The 19361-nt window shown below is 40.0% G+C and overlaps 1 protein-coding gene across 8 annotated transcripts in view; it reads left to right on the top strand.

The window, feature by feature from the left end:
• The first annotated feature begins 401 nt into the window (after positions 1–401).
• Positions 402–19361, top strand: part of NCOA6 (nuclear receptor coactivator 6) — a 91706-nt gene continuing 72746 nt past the window's right edge. For 4 of the 8 annotated variants that reach the window (XR_005722279.1, XM_040247480.1, XM_040247485.1 and 1 more), the window contains exons 1-3: positions 829–2018; positions 14795–14873; positions 16975–17052. The gene's annotated coding sequence lies outside the window, so the exon portion shown is untranslated. Of the gene's footprint in view, positions 558–828; positions 2019–14686; positions 14874–16974; positions 17053–19361 lie in introns of those variants that run through there. The other 4 variants (XM_040247482.1, XM_040247483.1, XM_040247481.1 and 1 more) reach the window with 4 other exon arrangements.

A 19361-nucleotide genomic window follows, 5' to 3' on the forward strand; every position in this document is an offset into this window, starting at 1 on the left:
CTGTGCCAAGGGCTTTCCACGCTTTCCCTCATTTCCTCTTTGCAAAGACTATTATTATTATATCCATATCTCAGGTACATAAACTGAGGCTTGGAGAGTTGACTTGCCCAAGAACACTCAGCTTAGAGGGTTTCCATATGGCTGCGCAGTGACTCCAAGATGGGGGCAGCAGCCACTGGGAATATTACAGCGCCAGGAGACAATATCATATCCCGGCTCCAAGCTCTGCACCCAACAGAGCTGGCGCGCGCTCGGGCCCGCGCTCTCGGGGACGTTTGGTCACGTGGCCAAGGCCCCGCCCCCGCCCTACCCCGCCCTCTCCCGCGCTCCCACCCTCTCTCCCTCCCTCCCCCTCCCTCCCCGACCCGGTCCGGCCCATCCCCCTCCCCGCCGGCTCCCTGAGGCCCAGCCGGGTCGGGCTGCGGGCGGCCGGGCGCCGACGGCCGGATAGACGGGCGCACGCGAGGACGGACCGACAGACACACGGAGGGCCGCGGGCACGCACGGCCCGGGCCGGTGCTCCGAGGCCCGCCCGGGAGGGCTGGGGCCGCTCTCAGGTGAGCTGACGGCGACGCGGGCCCGTAAGGGGTGGGCCCGCCGGGCGTCCGCGGTGCCGGCCCGGCTGGCTCCGCGGGAAGGAGGCGCCGCCCGGGCCCGGCGCGGGAAAATGGCGCCGGCGGACCGTGGAGCACGGCCCCTGTGCGGTCCCGGCCCGTAGCCGCCCCGCCCGCCCGCCGCGCTCGTGTCCCCGTCGCCATGTTGGGGAGCGGGCCCGGGGCCTGCGGGCGCGGGCGCTGGGGACTGCTGGGGGCCCGGCAGTGGTGGGGAGGGTGCGGGACTCGGTGTCCGGGAGCTGAGGGAGTGCTGAGCCGGCCGGGGTCTGCACGGGGTGGCGCTCCAGGCCTGAGGAACTGGAGGGAGTCGGACGTGGGGTCGTGGCCGGGGTCTCCGAGAAGGGTCGCTGGGTCCAAACGGGATCGGGATCGCGATCCGTGGGGCTTGGGGAGCAGGAACTGGAGCTGGGTTAGGTCGTGGTCCATGTTCAGGACCCCAGGCCGGCAGGGCGCGGAGGGGCGTGGGATTTGAGCCCAGGCTGTCAGGGCTGGGACAGTTCTTTGCGGGGGGCGGGGGGTGGTGAAAGGGTTGATTGGAAATGGGGGCCTTTTCGGTACAGAGGTGAATATCAGACTGGTCTAATCGTTAGTGTTGCGGGGCAAGTCCGTGTAACTCCCAAGGGACTGAGGACATATGTGCCCCCAGGATCCTGCACTCCGTATTGGCAAGAGGAACAGAAAAAGTAATGCTTTGATGAAGAAGAGAGAGAAGGGGGATTGAGGTTTGGGTGTAGGAGCTGGCCAGCAGAAGAATGCAGAGTGGAACTGGTTGGCAAGAAGAGAGCCTCCATCAACTTAGGGAGTTTGTGTGTGTGTCTTTAAAAGGAGGGACTTGGCTGTTTGTGGGCGGTGACCCAAGGTGTCTTCCCAGGAAGGGGACAGCCCACTGTTTTTTAAGAGCAGTGTCACCTGGGGAGGTCATCAGAAAGGCGTTATTGAAGCCGTGAGAATGGTAAAGGATTAAATGTGTGAAAACTGCAAAGACTTTAGATCATGTAATGATTTCAGATTATGTAGTGATTTTAGCTGAGACACAGGAAAGTAAAGTTGACTTCTCAAGATCTAACCAGTAAATGGCAGTAGTAGTACTAGAACTCAGGCCTGTTGCCTCCTATTCAATACGACTGCCTTAGAGGAATTTCCCAGGTGGGCGAAAAGTATTAAGTATGGCAGCATATATCAAAGAACTACTAAGTACTTTTTGTATTGAGTTTGTCAGTACAAAAACTGAGGAAGATAGGAAAGAATAGATAACTAGCTATTTGATAATTTCTAGTGTACTTCTGTTTGTGCAAAGAAGTTATCTTCAGAATCTTTTTGACTTCTATCTTTATGTAGAGTCTTAAATGCTCCTTCTCTTCTAGGTGTTTACTGTACAGCAAAGGGATACAAAAAGCCTAAAAGGTAACAGTGAACAATGGATCTCTATCATGACTGTAATTGACGTTCTATCATGATAGAGGAGTTCAAAGTCCCCATGGGCTATGAGAGAATTCTCAGTTTTGTTATAGTTGTCCCAGGGCCCCCATATAATCAAAAGAGACTTTCAACAAAAAGGTTATGAAGATGTTCATAGCAATGATATATTTAATATATGTTCAGTGTCCTTATTCAGCAACATGATTCATTTGTTTTGGGTCTTTCTAATGCAGGAAAGCCTAATCTTGTCTGTACCATGGGCCCCTTTGTTGTTGTTCAGTCACTAAGTGAAAGTAAGTGAAGTCGCTCAGTCGGGTCGGACTCTTTGCGACTCTGTGGACTGTAGCCTACCAGGCTTCTCCGTCCATGGGATTCTCCAGGCAAGAATACTGGAGTGGGTTACCATTTCCTTCTCCAGGGGATCTTCCCGACCCAGGGATTGAACCCAGGTCTCCCACATTGGAGGCAGGCGTTGCCCCGCCATGGACTGCAGCATTCTAGGCTTCCCTGTCCTTCATTATCTCCCAGAGTTTCTCAGATTCATGTACAATGTGTTGATGATGCCATCCAACCATCTCATCCACTGTCACCCTCTTCTCCTCCTGCCCTCAGTCTTTCCCAGCATCAGGGTCTTTTCCAGTGAGTTGGCTCTTTGCATCAGGTGGCCAAAGGATTGGAGCTTCAACATCAGTCTTTCCAATAAATATTTAGGATTGATTTCCTTTAGGATTGACTGGTTTAATCTCCTTGCACTCAAAGGGACTCTCAAAGAGTCTTCTCCAGTACCACAGTGGAAAGCATCAATTCTTCAGTGCTCAGGCTTCCTTTTGGTCCAGCTGTCTCTGTACATGACTACTGGAAAAACTATAGCTTTGACTAGATCGACCTTTGTTGGTAGTCTAGCAAAGCTTATGGATCCCTTTCAGAATAATATTTTTAATTGCATAAAACAAAATACATGGGGTTATAGAGAAACCAATTGTATTGAAATACAATTATTGCAATATACAAATTGTGATGTAATATAGATATACTTCTTTATCAGCAAATTAAGAAATTATATCTAGTGGTGGGTCTGATAATTATTTCAAATGAACATAATTCTGCAATAACTATAATGTCATATAAAGATATCTGTGATTACAGTAGCAGAATCACAGATCTGCTAATACAAGAGTGGCTTACTGCCTACATTCATATTTGAATAAAATGGTAACTTCAGTTAGAAGTTGGTGAAAATAAAGTAATTTTTTTTTCCTATCCAAGTTCACAGCCCCTCCCCTCCTTCCCCCGGAATTCCGTCTGTGAACTCCCATCTGTGAGCCCCAGGTTAAGGAACCACAAAGGATGTCTTCCATTCAACAGACATTTACTATTCGCTGAGACATCTATTTACATCAGCCATTATGATAGGCTGTGAGGAGTCATAGATCTTTAAGGCAGGATAGAGTCTTTTCAGTTTGGATATTCAGTCTCATGAGAGAAGTGAACATGTAAACAGTGATCATTCAGGATGTTAAATGCCAAAGGAGAGCTCTCAGTTTCTTAGGACACAGTTAGGCAAGTCTCTGCTCTAGGATTAGGGAAGGCTTTGGAAATAAGTGAAACTTGAGATGTGTCCTGAAGGATAAAGGAGTTTGCCAGATGCAGAAGAGAGAAGAGCTTTCACGTAAGGACATATATTTTCAGGGAATGTAATTTAACGTGTCTGCAGCATAGTGTGTGTGTGTGAAAGAGTGGTTGGAGATGAGATTGGGAAGGTTGTTTGGAACCTGGGTTGAAGGACCTTGCTAAGGAGTTTGGACTGAGGCATTCAGGGCTTTCAAGGAGAGGAGTTATGATGAGGTTTAATTTTTAGGAGATAAATGAATGTGTTTTGGAGGGAGGGTAGATTGGAGAGCAGAAAAGAAGTAATGAGGGAATGAGGGCCTGAACCAAGACAGAAGCTGGGCACGTTGACTAGAGTTAGAATTTTCAAGTGTTGATATAATTACATTGTGAGTGATGAGCAAGAAGGGGAATTTTTTAGATTTCTAGTTTGAGGTGGCAGTCAAAGAGGTTTAAAAAAGGAATGAAAGGAAAATGAGTGAGAATTGCTGCAGATAATAAGGAAAAAGTTTTTTTTTGTAGAATAATAGACTTTTGGAAGCCAGTGCAGAGCTGTCACGTGTGATGTCGTTTATTGCTTAAGAAAATCATGTGTCAGTAGACTGGGAAAGTATTCCTAGAGTAGGGAAATCGTAACTGTCAATGTCAGGTCTTGGCAGACTGTGGCCCATGCATCAAATCTGTCCCACCACCTGTTTATGTAAATAAAGTTTTATTGCAACATCGGCACACTCATTTACATATTGCTTTTGTCTGCTTTCATACTAGCAATGACAGGTTAAGTAGTTGTGACAGAGAATATATAGCTCACAAAATTGAAAATATTTACTTTCTGGCCCTTTACCGAAGATACTTGCCAGTTCCTGATCTGTGTGTCTGAATGTTGGACATTAAACTTTTGATTTCCATCCAGTTCCTATGTGATGAAGAATAACCGTCTTGGCACTGTCTTTCTGGCCGGATTCCCCATGCTCTGTGTATCTGCAGCATGACATAGATCCCTGAATATTTTATATTGGTCAGTGGTGCCATGGTTTACTGTTTTGGAGTCCACTGTGTGACAACTGGTTCTTGCCAGGTTTTCACAGTTTAGACCTTCCTGGGGCCTGTTTTGTCATTTTTTTCTATTGGGTTGTCTTTTCCAAAAGATTTCTTCATATTTTTTTATTATTAATCCTTTTGTTAATTATATGTATTACAGATATCATTTCCTGGTTTGTTTTTATCTCCTGCTAATGTTTTTGTATCTCTTTAAGTTGTTAAAAAGTTTTGAATTTTAATCAAGTTTATCTTTTTCTCTCCCAAGATTTAGTAGCTATTCTTTATATTATCTTTTTGCCTTTGATGTTTAGACCTCTTATCTGGAATTGACATGTGTGTGTGCTGTGAGGTAGAGTCATTTCATTTTTTTCTGGTGTACAGTTAATTATCCCAGCATCATTTATTGAATAGTACTCTGTCTTCATATTGTGAGCTCTTTTTGGTGAAATCTGTTGAAGGCCCTGTTTCCAGCTCCATGGTTTGCGAATTGTGTACCTTGGACACGTTGCATAACCGCTTTGTGCCTTGCTTTTCTCATCTTTAAAATAAGGAAAGTAGAGTTGTTGTGAGGATTAAGTAAGCTAATTCTTATAACATGTAGAACAGAGTGGCATCTAGAAAATGCTCAATAATGTTAGCTATTATGTATTATTTAGCATTATTGTTCATTTATGATTCCTAGGCAAGAGTGGAAGCTCAATATGCTCAACTCAGTTGTAGACTTTATTCAATTTTCAGATTGAAAGGGGCCAAGAGCTAAGTGTTACAGGAGATGCTTCCAGGTGGCTGCTTAATTTTAGCTGCTGCCTTAGACTATCTGCTGGAGTGGAACTCCTCCCTGTAGTTCTTTGCAGTTTTCACTACTCTTTTGTTTTGTTCATTTACTTTATCTCCCTACAGGCATTTGGTTTTCTAGTTCTGACTTTACCAAAGTTTTATATATTACCTCTCCCTAACTAATAAGGGACATACCGAGATATTGTCAGGATGGCCAGAAACTGACAGATGAGTTTGGGGGCAGGTAAAAACTAAATTATGTTTTTAAGATTGAATCATTCTTAGTCATAATGAATAAATTGATCATTGAAGTAAGATGAGATGAAATTCAAATCATTGAATATTTAGGCATCTACTATGTGCTGGATACTATAATAGAAATTACCACATTGGTAATAGAAAAGAAAACTAGCTGACCAGCTTTATGAAATACTACAGAAGAGATCTTTTTACTTGTGATAGGGAGCTGTTTTCCAAGAGAGCATTTATTTGGATGACAGAGAGGAAATATAGGCATTTATTCATTTGTCAACAAATTGAACCCTATCCTGTACACTGGGCTAGAACTCTGCAGAATACAAGGATAAATCTAGCCAGGATTTGTGTCATGTGGAGTGTATATATAATGTGTTATGGAGCTGGGCTATCAGAGGATGGTACCTGAAAGAGAAGGCCTTTTAAGCAGGATTGCCAAAAATGTTTAGGATTTTACCACTTGAAGATGAGACAGTTTTTTTCCAGGCTGAGGGAAAGCATGAATGTAGAGATGGGAGTTTAAGAGATAGTAAAGAGTCTAGTTTGGTTGGAGAACAGGATTGTCACAGGAATGTTGTTAAAGTTGAGGCTGGAAGTAGAGATTGAATAACAGTAATAATAGTAGTAGGAGCTCTCATTTTTCGCATGCATACCATTTGCCAGATAATGTGCCAGGCATTTTACAAGCAGCATTTCATTTAATCCTCACAATAACCCTGTGAGATAGGCACTAATTTTAAATCCCCTTTTTGTAGATAAGGAAACTGAGAAATAGAACTAACAATTGATAGAGAATGAGTCTAGGCAGTCCAGTTCCAAAGCCTGTGTTCTTAATCTCTGCATACTATACATGGAAGGCTTTGAATCCTCTTCAGTTCGAGGCTGAGAAGTTTAGAATTGATTAAGTAATGGGAAGTCATCAAAAGTGCTTGGCTATGCAGTGACATAATGAAATCTGTACATTGGGAAACTAAGCCTGGTCATAAAATACAGGAGCAGCAAGGTGAGAAAGGAGAGATATGGAGGTAGTTTTCTCTCCTTCCTCACCAAATTGATTGTTCCTTAAGGGCTGGGACTGTATCTCTCCTTTCCTTCAGCTCTGATGTCTACTTACTGTGTTGTCTGTCACATTTATTTACTTAAAAAAATTTATAATCTTTTTTCTACCTTACCTTGTTCTAAAAAGGACTTAAGGTGGCTGCCTAGGAGCTCAATAAACATTTGCTGAGTTAATTAATAAATGACTAGAGGTATATATAGATGTGTACATAAAGGGAATACTATGGTTTTATTGGAGGGAGTAAATGCAGCCTTATAATTTGGTGATAAGCTATATTTTATATAGAGAGCCTGCAAAATGAAAGGCTAGAACTGCTTCTTTTTTAACTTGTGAAGAATTGTATATTCTATTTCAGTTAGAATATTAACACTCAGTTAATGTTAGCTATGTCAGGTAAAAACCCAAACTCATAGAAACAAGAGAGTAAAAGGGTGGTTGTCAGGAGCCAGGAGATGGGGAAATGGGGGAGATTTGATCAGCAGGTATAAACTTACAAGGTGAATAAGTGCTAGGAGTCTGATGTACAGCATGGTGACTATAATTAATAGTACTGTGTTATGTATTTGAAAGTTGCTAAGAGAATAGATCTTAAATGTTTTTACCATACACATAAAAAATGGTGATTATGTGAGGTGATGGATATGTTAACCAACCTTATTATAATAGCCATTTCTCAATATATATGTGTATCCATCTCATTGTACGCCTTAAACCTATACAATATTGTATATCAACTATATCTCAATAAACCTGGGAGAAAAACTATGTCAGTCTTAATAATGTTAATGATCACCAAATTCAGAGGGTATTCATATTTTAAATAGATAATTGGTTGTATTTAGCATTAATAAGCTGCAAGTCCCCCCATACACAAAGAGGCAACAAAAATTGCCAATAACCAGCTCCTTTACTGATATTGAACCTGTTGAATATTAGTTCCATAGTGCCATTTATGTACATTTTCTTAAGACCAGACTGCAGTTTCTTTCAGGAAGAAATAACTAGTTGCAGATTTGTGAATCAGATGCCTGTGAATCAGATTTTACTCAGGGAAATTAGTCAAAAGATTAAGTCTCTTGCCATAAATTTAAATGTTACATGGAAGTAAGGCTGTGTTCTTTCCATCAAATACAGACTTAAAAGTTCAAACATTTTGGAGAAATTCAAAGACACAGGTTAACTGCCAAATACTAGTAAAAGTAGGAAGATATTAAGTAAACCAGCATTTGACTAGATCAATTACAAATCAATAACATTCTTTTCCATTGTGGATATTAGCTATCAGTAGAACGTACATATACATGCAAGCACATATCTAAGTGTAATATATATTGATATAATTAATATAAGTACATTTGGATCTAGGAACGCTTCCTAAAGAAAATGAATCTTCATCTGAGGTTGTGTGTAACTCTTCAGTATATATGAGGATAGCTCATTCAGAAGTTTTACAATCAGAATGATTATGTATTGAGAAAAAGTTAATTATGAAAGTCAGTATATGCTGACTACCTACCACTGTTGAGGTCTGTATACAGTTGATTAGTTAGCTTCTGCCTTTTAGGAAACAAATTCATCTAGGGAAGTGATGTGAACATAAATTAAAGAGGGGAAAGTGTGTTTTAAATGAACTAGTGAGTGCTATGGGAACTCAGGAGAGATTACTTCTACTTGAAGAATCAGGGACAGCTTCATAGAAAAGGTGGTGTATTTGTTTCCTGCTACTGCTAAGTCGCTTCAGTTGTGTCCGACGCTGTGCGGCCCCAGAAACGTCAGCCCACCAGGCTCCCCCGTCCCTGGGATTCTCCAGGCAAGAACATTGGTGTGGGTTGCCGTTTCCTTCTCTAGTGCATGAAAGTGAAAAGTCAAAGTGAAGTCGCTCAGTCATGTCCGACTCTTAGCGACCCCATGGACTGCAGCCTACCAGGCTCCTCTGTCCATGGGATTTTCCAGGCAAGAGTACTGGAGTGGGGTGCCATTGCCTTCTCTGGTACCTCTTCCTAGCTTCCATCAGTTCTTGACATTTCTTGGTTTGCGGCTACTTCACTCCAGTTTCTGTCTCTGTTGTCACATAGCATTCTACCTTTGTGCCTCTGTATCCAAATTCTCTCTTATAAGGGCACTAGTCATATCGGATTGGGGGTCTACCTCATCTTAACTAATTGCATCTGTAGTGATTCCAAATCAGGTTACATTCTGTGGTACTGAGGGTTAGGATAAATCTCTTTGGGGAGATGAGATTCAACTTAAAACAGGTGGCATGATACAGAAGTATTAAATTAAAATTTGCTAAGTAAATGGAAGCGTAAAACTAGAATGAACTGAGTTAAGGAAAGAAGAACTAAGGGAATGATGGACATAGTAGATTGTAAGGAATACTTAGGAAATGAGATAAAGAAGTCTGGTTTGCTGGTGTGTTGAGGAGTTGTGAGAAGATGAAGGCAGAGTAAATGCATTGAGGTCCTAGATGCCAGATCTCAGATACTTGAGTGCTGCTGAGTAGGTAGTATGTGGGAGCAGGATAGCCCTTGCAGAGTTTTGAAACGGTGGACAACTAATTCAGACTTTGGATAATTAATTCAAGCTTTAGGGAGATTCTGTGATCAGGTGAACTTGGATAAACAAATAGTTAGTGACTTAACACACCCCGTCTCCCTCATTTGCCCATGCCAGTAACTTTGCCCCAAGACAGTCCAGAAATTCCTCATAGGCAGAAAACACCACCACAGCACAGGAGGATTTTACTAGCCTCTTGGTCAGTCACCTGTGGGCATTGATACACAGCTGCTTTTTTAGGGTCTCTATTCAATTCAAAAGCCTCTCTTTGGATTTATAATCATGTTATTCTTCATTTTTCCTTCAAACTTTTCTTCAGAATCACTGGTTTTCCATCCTATTTTTTGCCTCTTGATTTTTCTCTGAACCATTTTTAGTTTCTTCCCATGTCTTTTAAAAACATCTGACTAATGGAAGGAATTGAGGAAGATTCTGTACTATCCAAGCCACTGATATTCTTTTCTGTATCCTTTCAGTGATAGTTCTGTTGACTTTTGTCCACAGTAGGACTATAGACATTAAATTATGACTATTCATTCAAATTGTGGTCAACAGCCGTGGTCAGGTGCATTTCCTTCTTTGTGCCCAGGCATTTCTTCCTGGTTCTGTATTTGCATCGCACATATTTTCTCTAAGAGCGTGTGTCTTCATGACATTTTATTTTTTCCTTTCCTTTTCTTTTTTTTCATGACATTTAAAAAGTTATGTTTAAATATTACAAACAAACATAACTTCCTAGTCATCATATGCATATGGTCTTTTCATATAGTTTTTTATAGTCTTTCATTTGGCATTATATTGATACACTTTTCTACATGTCAACATAGTCATCATTTTCAGTGAATCCGCAGTAAAGTTTAAATCTCTCTGGTTATTTGGCATTTGGATGATTTCCAGTTTGTTTTTATTTTTTATTTGCAATTCTAAAGTATACTACTGACCCGATGCGAAGAGTTGACTCATTGGAAAAGACCCTGATGCTGGGAGGGACTGGGGGCAGGAGGAGAAGGGGACAACAGAGGATGAGATGGCTGGATGGCATCACCGACTCGATGGACATGTGTTTGGGTGAACTCCGGGAGTTGGTGATGGACAGGGAGGCCTGGCGTGCTGCGATTCATGGGGTCGCAAAGAGTTGGACACGACTAAGCAACTGAACTGAACTGAACAGCTTTTTATTCCCCACCCCCACATTTTTTTCTTAGACTATGCTTCCCTGGTGGCTCAGAGGTTAAAGTGTCTGCCTGCAATGCGGGAGACCTGGGTTCGATCCCTGGGTTGGGAAGATCCCCTGGAGAAGTAAATGGCAACCCACTCCAGTATTCTTGCCTGGAGAATCCCATGGACAAAGGAGCCTGGTGGGCTACAGTCCATGGGGTCGCAAAGAGTTGGACACGACTGAGCGACTTCACTTCACTTTATATTCCCTAAAATAATTCAGTTTGGTCTAAGGATATCACTTTTTTGCTATTTTGTTAGATTATTCTTCAGAAAACTGCCAGTTTATACAGTTCTACTATAGTTAACAGTAGATTTTATACTTTTTTTCTTCTAGTGTAATAGTGATTGAGGCCTCCCTGATGACTCAGCGGGTAAAGAATCCACCTGCAATGCAGGAGACAAGGATTTGATCCCTGTGTGAGGAAGATCCTCTGGAGGAGGGCGTGGCAACCCACTCCAGTATTCTTGCCTGGAGAATCCCATGGACTGAGGAGCCTGGCAGGCTACAGTCCAAAGGGTTGCAAAGAGTTGGACAAAACTGAACAACTAAGCAGGCTCACACACGTAATAGTGATATATCACAGTTTCGTGGGATTTTTGATATTTTAAATGTTTTATTATGAAAAAAATTTTCAGACATTCCCAAAAGACCCTTCCAGAAATAGTTCAATGAACAATTCAGTATGTTGCCATACACTTACTAATATACTTCTTAGGTTAAGCCTTTTTAAAATAAAGACATCTTATTAGTATTACTTTAAATACTTTAGCATGCGTCTCTTACAAATAAGAACATTCTCCTACATTGTTGCAACGCCATTATCACAGGGCACAAAATGATCAATAAGTCCTTAATGTTTCAAACATTAAGTTTGTATTTGTTTCTCCGGTTGTTTCTATAATGACTTCTACAGCTGACTTATTCGAAGTGGAGTGAAATTAAGAGCTATGCACGGTATTTGTATTTGTTATTTTTGTAGTCTTTTTTTTTTTTTTAAATCTGAAGCAATTCCCATTTCTTATCTGCTCTCTCACCTCCCCCCACCCTCCAAGGCATTGATTTGTTGAGACCTGAGCATTTTTCTTGTTTGTCCCACATCCTGAATATGCCTGATTGTTTTCTTTGTGGCATTTAACTTGTTCCTTGTATTTTCCTCAACTGGAAGGTTTAAGACGTGATTAGATTGTAGCCTAACATTTTGACAAAAATATTTAATACATTTTTTTACATCGCATCATAACACGAGGTACATAAATGTCTGGTTTTCCCCTGTTGATGTTAACTTTGATCATAGAGTTAAGATTGTGACTGCCAGATCTCTCCTGTGAAGTTGCATTTTTTTTTCTTTTGTGAGTGAAAGTGAGTAGTGAATATGTTTTTTATTTTTATCATTGATGAGTATTTTTTAGTCTTGAGCTAGTTTTTCATTCGTTTGACCGTTTGTTCAATGTAGCTTTGATGTTTTCCTTTTAAGTTTATACTGTGCATTTAAAAATTTTATATAGTGTAATTTGTTACACATATGATGCGTTATAAAAGATAAATTTCAAGTTTTAAGGTATAGCTTAAATCAAATATAATTTAACCAAGGAAAACCTGACAGATTGCAGATATATATATACAGTAGGGGACATTTCTTTGACAGAATCCTGTGATGTTTGCTTTTTTAAAAAGCTTTGTAAGCAGGCAAAACTAAGAAGCGTAAAGCTCTTGAATAAAACAATTTCTTTTTCTTTTCGAAAGAGAGTTAAGTCCTGAATTCATAAGTTGTTTTACAAACCCAACCCCAAAGCACTCAGAATTTATTTTTGTTTCTTGTCCTCTTCAGTGTTTCATTTGGCTGTCTTTATCAACTTTGCCAGTTCTTTATCAACTTTAAATAGCAATTTTGTGTATTTGGGGTCTTTTTGTCACATGGTGCAGATATATTATCCCGGTGTCTCAGTTGGCTTTTGACTTTGTGGTTTCTTCAACACATAGACTATTTTAATTATCGAATCATGTCAGTCAGTCTTTTTCTTTATGATTTCTAGGTTCATGTCTTGGTTACCACCATTCCACTGAAGTTAATAATTCTAATTTTTTTCTATATTTTTGTCTTGTTAATTTTTAATTTTGTTTTTCTCAGTTTTGCAACTTGGGCAGAAATTTCTTTGTTGTCTAATATAGATGAGCCTGTTTATTATGCTATTGAATTTCTTTTCTTGATCAAAAACTTCTTTCTTCATTGTTTAGGGTTATAATTATTTTAAACAATCTCTCTTGATTTTGAAGAAATGCTTTTCTGGTTTTTCCAAGTCAATTTGGATGCTCTACCTGTGTTTGAAAATAATAGTGTATTCATCTAATAATTCTATCTGCAGGTTTGCCAAGTATATTCTGGGTCATCAATTATGATGAAATGGTAGCTACAGAACTAGAAAGCTGATCTAAGGACTTCAGTGTTTGATTTTTAAAAGAAAGTGACAATTATAAGGGTATAAAGCAGGCCCCCCCCCCCCAAAAAAAAAGGCCTGACAAAACTGTCTTTGAATACATTTTACTCTCCTTTCCATGGGTTCCTCATCTGCAGATTCAATCAGCTGGAGATTGAAAACATTCTCCCCCCAAATTCCAGAAAGTTCTAAAAAGCAAGACTTGAATTTCTCAGGACTGGAAACTATTTACCTTGTATTTACAACTGTTTTGACAACTGTTCACATATCAGTTACATTGTGTTAGATATTGTAGGTAATCTAAAGATGATTTCTAGTATATGGATCAGATGTGCTGTTATATGCAAATACTGCATCATTTTATATGAGGGACTTGACCATCTGCGGATGTGGATTTTGAGGGGACGGTCCTGGAGTCAATCCCTCATGGATACTGAGGGATGATTGTATGCTAAGATAGTGGAGAAAAAGAAACACTGGCAGACTCTTAGAATGATGGTCTAAGGACTTTTTGTAATTCAGAGCCCAGATTTCATGATTTAACAGTTTCTTGTTAGAAACTTAACTTAATAGAGAAAGAAAGCCATTGTTCTCTAAAGTTGTTTTCCAACACTTTCTTAAGGCAGGGCAACATTCATTATCATTATATGACACACTTTGCTGCTGCTTTTAAAATGAAGTATTTCTTTTGAAAGAAGTGTCATACATGAAATGAAAGACTTCCCTCCTACTGAGAAGCTTTGGACAAATTATTTACTTGGGCCTTAATTTTTTTTGTCTGTTCCATGAGGGTATTGGACCTGGGGCCCTCTGATGTTGCTCAGAATCTTGTCAAGTTATGTTTAGGGATTTTTTTAAAAAATTATTAGTTCCTACTTTGTAAGATTTGGTCAACATTTCAGTGTCATTTCTATATTACAGCATGGATTAAAAGACTAGAAATTTTTTTTGGCCTTGCGGCAGGCAGGATCTTAGTTTCCCAACGAGGGATCAGATTCATGCCCCCTGCTTTGAAAGTGTGGAAGCTTAACCACTGGACCACCAGGGAAGTCCTCTTGCACTGTTTTTTGACTGAAGCTTTATTCTGAATGAAAGAACGTGGTGGTTCACTATTAGAATATGATGTATAGTGTAGTTTTTTTTCTAAATTTTACTTTATCCTCTTATCATGGTATCTAACAAAATGGGAAAACTCTCGTTGAGCCTCTGACTTACTCTGCTGATTATGCTCAATTAAAATTATTAACTACAATTGACCTTTGAACAACATGGTCTGACTGTGCCAATCCACTTATATGCAGATTTTTTTCAGTAAATACATACTGCAGTGCTACACATCCATAGTTGGTAGAATCTATGAATGTAAAACCACAAGTATGGAGGGCTGACTGTAAACTTACACTCAGATTTTTGAATGCTCCTGGGATCAGAGCACCTAACTCCTGAGCTGTTCAAGGGTCAACTGTATGTATCTGTGTTAGTTTAGGGATTTCAAATTTTATATTTCATACATCTTTCCCACAAATATTTATTTTATTATGAGGCTTCATAAATTACACATATCTTGCATCTGTTCTTTTATGAATATGAAATATAAGAAAAATGAAAAGACTTGGAGGTAAAGATTGTATTTCACAAATTTATCTTTTCTTATACTATTAATAAAATATCAGGATTGAAATTTAGATTTAATGTTAATATTCCCTAATCTCTTAAATCATCTATTATACCTACAAAGAGCAAACCAGGAATTTCACAGTGGTGAAATGACAAGTCTTCTCAACAGGCATTTTGTTTATCTTTTCAGGGCACTAAGTTTCTGTGATTTGACTGGAGGTTTACATAAATTTTCCCTTGGGAGCCCTGGTCTTAGGAACGGGAAACATGTAAGAGTTTTTATAAGAATCTTATGAGATGATGTAGGGAGGATAGAGTTGGATCGTACACTAGTTGTGCCATGGCAAATTGTCTTTGACAGTTTATGTTTAACTGTGTATTAATACAATTTTTAAAATACCTTACCTTGAAACATTGAAGGCTGTGTGGTTTAAAGGCCAACTTAACTTTTAAAGCAGTATAAGTGTAATATCCAGACCTAGGAATTCATGAAAATCTTACTTAAATTATCCATTCCACAATTTTTTTGTTTCTCATATAGTAACTTCAGGAGCAGGAATCTGTTTAGCAGAGAGCCTGGTACATAGTAGGTGATTGTTAAGGGAGGTTGAACAAATGCATCCATTGAAAGTATTCAAATTATAATAGATTAGAAATTATGAAAAAAGAAATTACGAGGGACTTCTTTACACATATATTTTCCATTTAAAAAACTATCTTGTGTTCTTTAAGTCTGAAATGATTTCAAAATGTAAAGTTTTACTCATGAAGAAAAAGTCTCATGGTGATGGTGGTGGCAAAGTAGTGAGGATATTGTCTATATTATTTGCATCTAGACAACAAACCTAGGAGATTTGTATTTTACACAAGCTGAAGAAGATATTTGTGTTTGGAGAAGGAAGTGGCACCCACTCCAGTACTCTTGCCTGGAAAATCCCGTGGACAGAGGAGCCTGGTAGTCTACAGTCCATGGGGTCAGAGGAGCCTGGTAATCAGCAGTCCATGGGGTCACACAGAGCCGGAAGCGCCTGAGCGACTTCACTTTCACTTTCATGAGGCAGATGACCGAGGAATTCTAGGGTTCTTATTTTACAAAGCAACTTAAAACATTTGAGTAGCGAGATTATTTGTTAAAGTGAAACCACCATGTGTGTGTTGTTGCGTGTGCATGTTTAGTCATGTCTGATTTTGTGATCCCGTGGACTATAACCTGCCAGATTTCTCTGTCCATAGAATTTTCCATGTTGGAATACTAGAGTGGGTTGCCATTTCCTACTCCAGGGTGATAAATAGTCCTTGAGTTTTCTTAAACTTAGAAGGAACCTGTAATCCTCTTTAGTTCTAGCTTAGTGATCCAGCCTCTCATTTTGTGATTTAGGAATCGTAGGGCTCCCCAGGTGGCGCAGTGGGAAAGAATTCCACTGGCCAGTGCAGGGGGTGCGGGAGACCTGGGTTCTCTCCCTGGGTCGGGAAGACCCCCTAGAGGAGGAAATGGCAGCCCACTCCAGCATTCTTGCCTGGGAATTTCCGTAGACAGAGGAGCCTGGCCATGGGGTCACGAGGATTCAGATGTGATTGAGCACACGCAGAGAGATTGCACCCTGCCCCAATTCATAGAACCTTATGGGAAGGTCACAACTAGAACTTGGAGCACACTCATCCTGCCATGCTCAGCCTAGCTCTTTTTTCATTCTGTTAGCCTGTGTTTCACAGTTGTGAACCCAGGACATCTGTGGTTTCCATTTGTTTACTTGTTTGTTTTTTGCAGTTGTCATTTGTAATAATTTTTAAGTAGGAGAGTAAATGTTAAAGTTTAATATTATTAGCTTATTTATGGTTTTACAGCAGAACAAGTAGGAAAACGACTTGAAGGACTAAGTCAGGAGCTAACTACACATGTGACCTAGGGCAAATCTTGTAACCTCTGTGAGACTGTATCTGCTACCTTAATTAGAATCCTTCAGGGCTCTGTCCAGAACAAATATATCTGGTTGTTTTTTTTTAATATTTGTCACTGAAAGTATAACACAATGCAAAGCGTACAAGTCGTAACGATAGTGAATTATAAAATGAACATACTAAAAAAAATAAAATGAACATACTTGTATAACCATTGCTGTTGTATTTTGAAAAAGCTTCCTTGGTGATTATAATAAGCTTTCCTTTAAAAGAAATCACTGGACTTATGGCTGTAGGTAATCTCATGTTTTTTACAACTCTTTCTAGACTGAAATTAGCAGTAACGGGGTAGAGAGAAAGAATTTGTCCAGTCACAAAAATTTGCTTTGAATAGGTTTATTTTGATTATATTAAGTCTTGTCTTTCTGATGTTTCTCTTCTTCCTCTTTGCCCTTTTTCCTTTCTGTCTAGGTCCTGGATGGAATGGAGAGGGCTCCTGCTCAACCTCTAACTATCTTTTCTGAGAGTGGTCAGAGAGTTCTTAAACAGGTCTGTTGATTCTATAGTATACAGATGCAAGTTTGAGTTATAAAATATTTGTTTTCAACCTAAACAAAGGATTGAATTAAGAAGTAGCCTTTTTTAAAAAGAAGCCATTTTGATCTCAGTGTCCTCAGGGTGTTTACTTTAGCAAGCTGCATTTGGCATGTGGATTGGACCCAAAGTGACTCAATTAAATAAGATCTGTTTACTAGAAAAGCAATTGTCATGTCTTTATCAGTTATGTTGATTATATATTATATGGCAGAATTCTTTGTTGGCTTCTGGAAAATACCAGGAAAAGATGAAAAAGTGAGTATCTCATTTGTCTGTGATTCTGGTGGAAAATGGAGGCATGGAAAAATCCAAGAAGGAAAATAATTATTTGGCTCTCTTTCTAATATTCTCAGAATTCATAACACTGGGGAAAACAATCACAGCTACCTTTACCTTGCAAATCTTTCATTCAGGGAAGGGCAAGTATATACAGGTTTTTTTTTTTTTTTCTTCCTGTTTTTCTTTCTTTTACCTCACTCTGTGTCACCATGAATGAACTTTATCATTATTTAGACAGATAAAAACTCAAGCTTAGTGATTTTCCAAACTTGTCTTTACACTGGAATCTCCAGTAGAACTTTGCAAAGTACTGATGTCTTTGTTCTGCCTCCCAACCACCACCTCTCACTCCAGGTTGTGATTTCACTGGCCTGGGGATATGGCCTAGGAATTTTTAAAAGATCCCAACAGGATTCTGAAGTGCCGACAAGTTTAGGAACCACTGTTCCAGCTAGTTAAAGCAGATCTGGCCACTATGCAACTTGTGACTTTTTTGTGTAAATATTTGGATAAATATATGAATAAAGGATAAATATTTTTATTTTAGAATCCTGTTCTTTAAACCTAATTCTTACCAGAATGTAAGCTTCATAAAAGCAGGTACCATGTATATATTTTCTTCCCCATTGTATCATTAACATTTCAAACAATAACTGGCATGTATGCGTAAATATTTGTTAAATGGGTGAATGAACCTATCCTCCTTTAGTGAACTGAGTATGCTTTTACCTAGTACAGAGGGGTCTGAGATATAGAGTAGAGTGGGGTGGTGGTGGTGGTAGTGAAGAGTCCAGCCTTTATGACTGACTGACTGGGCTCTAGTCACAGCTTTATCACTTAGTAGTAGGACCTTAAGCAAGTTGTATGGTATATCTTGGGCTTCTCTGGTGGCTCAGTGGTAAAGAATCTGCCTGTTAATGTAGGAGATGCCGTTTTGATCCCTGGGTCAGGAAGATGCGCCCAGAGAAGGAAGTGGTAACCCACTTCAGTATTCTTGCCTGGGAAATTCCACGGACAGAGGAGCCTGGTAGGCTGCAGTCCATGGGGTTGCAAAAGAGTCGGACACAACTGAGCAACTAAACAACAACAAAACTGGTATATCTCACTTGTTAAGAAACTGCCAGACAATTTATTTATTTATTTTAAAGTATTTATTTATTTCTTTTGCTGTGCTGGGTCTTAGTTGTAGCACATGGGATCTTTAGTTGCAGCTTGTAACTCTTAGCTGTGGCATGTGGGATCTAGTTTTCTGACCAGGGATCAAGAGTTCCCAGCAGGGATCTGCATTGGGAGCACAGAGTCTTAGCCACTGGACTACCAGGGAAGTCCCTGCCAAACAGTTTAAAAAGACATGAATGTTCAGCAGAATTTCTAAGGAGGGTGCATTAGTTATCTATTGTTGCATAACAAGTTACCACAAATTTAGCCGCTTGAAACATGTATTTATTAGGGCAAAGTTTCCAGAAGTCAGGAGTTTGGACACAGTTTAGGTGGGCCCTATGTATCAGGGTCTCGCAGGCAGCAGTCAGGGTGTCAGCCAGGAGTGGAGTCATCTCAGTGACCGACTGGAGAAGGATTTCCTCTAGGCTTACTTGGTTGTTGGCAGAATTTACTTTGTCAAGGGGTGTTGGATTTTTAAGGCCTTGGTTTCTCACTGGCTATTGGCTGGAGACAATCGTCAGTTCCTTACCTTGTAGCCCCTCCAACTTGGCAAGCTGAGAAGGCAGTAGAGTCTCCTAGGGAGATGGAAGTCTCATTCTTTTGTAACCTAATCATGGAAATGCCATCCCATCACCTTTACTATATATATTTGGCTATAAGTAAGTCACTAGGCTAGCCCACATTCAGGGGAAGGAAGAGGGGCAGGGGTGATTATACCAGGGCATAAATACCAGGAGGCTGGGATAATTGGTGGCCATCTTAAAAGTCTGTCTACCACAGAAGACATGGCTTAGTGCCAGGCTGGGAGTCAATGGGATATT

The sequence above is a fragment of the Oryx dammah genome, unplaced genomic scaffold, assembly GCF_014754425.2.
Source record: "Oryx dammah isolate SB20612 unplaced genomic scaffold, SCBI_Odam_1.1 HiC_scaffold_10, whole genome shotgun sequence".
NCBI lineage: Eukaryota > Metazoa > Chordata > Mammalia > Artiodactyla > Bovidae > Oryx > Oryx dammah.